Source organism: Saccostrea cucullata, unplaced genomic scaffold, assembly GCF_032062105.1.
Source record: "Saccostrea cucullata isolate Sc308-1 unplaced genomic scaffold, CSIRO_AGI_Scuc_v1 ctg8080, whole genome shotgun sequence".
NCBI classification, from domain to species: Eukaryota; Metazoa; Mollusca; class Bivalvia; order Ostreida; family Ostreidae; genus Saccostrea; species Saccostrea cuccullata.
Genome location: NW_026927140.1, coordinates 27,235 through 29,311, shown reverse-complemented (window position 1 = coordinate 29,311; position 2,077 = coordinate 27,235). Strand labels below are relative to the sequence as shown.

The 2,077-nt window shown below is 35.5% G+C and overlaps 1 long non-coding RNA gene across 1 annotated transcript; it reads right to left on the bottom strand.

The window, feature by feature from the left end:
• Positions 1-858: 858 nt before the first annotated feature.
• Positions 859-1,549, bottom strand: LOC134273559 (uncharacterized). The gene is made up of 3 exons (XR_009993441.1): positions 1,415-1,549; positions 1,160-1,253; positions 859-1,031 (listed from the first exon to the last, which is right to left on the bottom strand). It is a non-coding gene; the product is annotated as an uncharacterized LOC134273559 (long non-coding RNA).
• Between the last annotated feature and the right edge of the window lie 528 nt (positions 1,550-2,077).

The following is a 2,077-nucleotide window of genomic DNA, read 5'->3' as shown; positions in this document are numbered from 1 at the left end:
GTTTCGTTTCTATGGCAACCGTGAACGACTCATTACAATTATTTTGAAAGTAGAAATCACTTTGACACATTGCAAGGAATAAACATTGAAAGTTTCAAAACGATTGCCTGAGTAGTTATTGAGAAAATCGAAATTAAAGAATTTTAACTTTCACCTGGTTTCCATGGCAATAATCGATTATATGAAAATTTTAAATACGAGTTGCAGAACTACAGATACTAATCATTAAAATAAGAAAAGTTTCATGACGAACGTTTAAGGGACCAGAGAGAACACTCTCGGACAAAATTTGTCGCTTTTTACAGGTTTCCATGGCAACGGTAGACATATTGGAACTGAACGACCTCACTGCACAACTACAACCAGTGATCGTCCTTTAAGGAAAGTTTCAGGAAGATTGTCCCAGCCATCTCCGAGAAACAGCCTGGATAAAAAAAACATGCGTACAATATCAATATGTCGTCCCCGACTTCGTTCGGGGCGACATAATAAAAATAGTGGAAATGAAACCTAAGAATAACAGTAAGGTCTTCCGCTGAAGACGGAAGACCTTAATAATAAAAATAGTGGAAAAGAAACCTAAGAATAACAAGAAGGTCTTCCGCTGAAGACGGAAGACCTTAATAAAAATAGTGGAAAAGAAACCTAAGAATAACAAGAAGGTCTTCCGCTGAAGACGGAAGACCTTAATAAAAGTGAAAAAGAAACCTAAGAATAACAGTAAGGTCTTCCGCTGAAGACGGAAGACCTTAAATATGTTAACATAACAGTCAATCTGAAGTGTTCATCCCTCAACAGCAACAAGTTTACTGAAATTCTTAAGAAAAAGGAAATCACAATTGGAATTCCTTTAAATGTACCTTCTCTTCACTGTCTTTAATATCGTGAATTGACATTGGCTTCCTTTTACTAGACTCTATTTTTAGGGCAAGCAATTCCTTTTCCAGTTGTTGTATTTCTGTTGAGAGGTGCTGCATTTCTTGAGTACAGTTAAATGTGCAGGATGCTGAGTAGTTGTGCTCTGCTATCAACTGAAAATATATCGTGAATTATGAGTAATTCGATGTACAGTTAAAAGAACTGTTCTATTATAAAAAAATTAATGAAAATGTTTCAGTGTTGGCCATTTGTTATCAATGGTGTTTTAAATGAGCTTTACTTTTTCTTGATCTTGACAATTTGGTGCTTGAGGAATCTGTAACTGGTCCATCTGTGAAGATTACAGGGACTCCTCACTTTTGAGTTTTTTCCTCCTTTGTAATAAATAATTAAACTTGAATTATTTTTTATTCAGTTGTAAGCTGCTCTGTTTATACATGTACCCTTTTAAAGATTTTTTGTAAAATATTCTCAATTAAACCTTTAACACCCTCCATCCAAAAACAAGATATCATATTTTGAAAAATAATTTAACCTTTTTGTGCATTCAGGATCCGAGAAATCCATGGGCTTTCCCTCATTCCATGCAAAATATGCAGGGTCCCCCTCTTTCTTACCATCCTTAAAGTGGCAGGAGCAGATCCTATCATTCTAATCTCCTGGTTGGCGATCAGCTTGGAACACTTCTAGTATACCGGTCCCCATAAATATGGCGCTAAATTAGGTGCCGCCGAAGGCGGTGTACAATATATAGACGATCGCGTGAGCGATCAACAAAATCGAAAAAGAAGCCACAAATTGCAAATTTGACCCCAAATTCGTGTTCCTTGTGAAAAATTGGGTTTTAAAAACTGGTTTTTAAACACAGTTTTTTAAATGAGAATTAAAAGATTTCGTAAAATAACGTACTTGTTTCGGAAGTAAATCTCCATCTTGCGTTGTTTAGGAATGTAGTCACATGATGAATTTTTGACGTAATCTCATAAATATTCATGAGATGCGTCACTTGTGTTTTGACGTAATGAAGAAATGCCTGATAGGACTCAAAGTGTAATGCTGTTAAAATTGCGTGATTTTTGTAAGAAATACAGTGATTTAACAAATGTTAGCTAATTACTAGTCGTCAATGGATTGAACTGTGCATCATTATCGATTGGAAAGGAATTCTGAATATTCGGACATGATTAGGAGGTCAGGA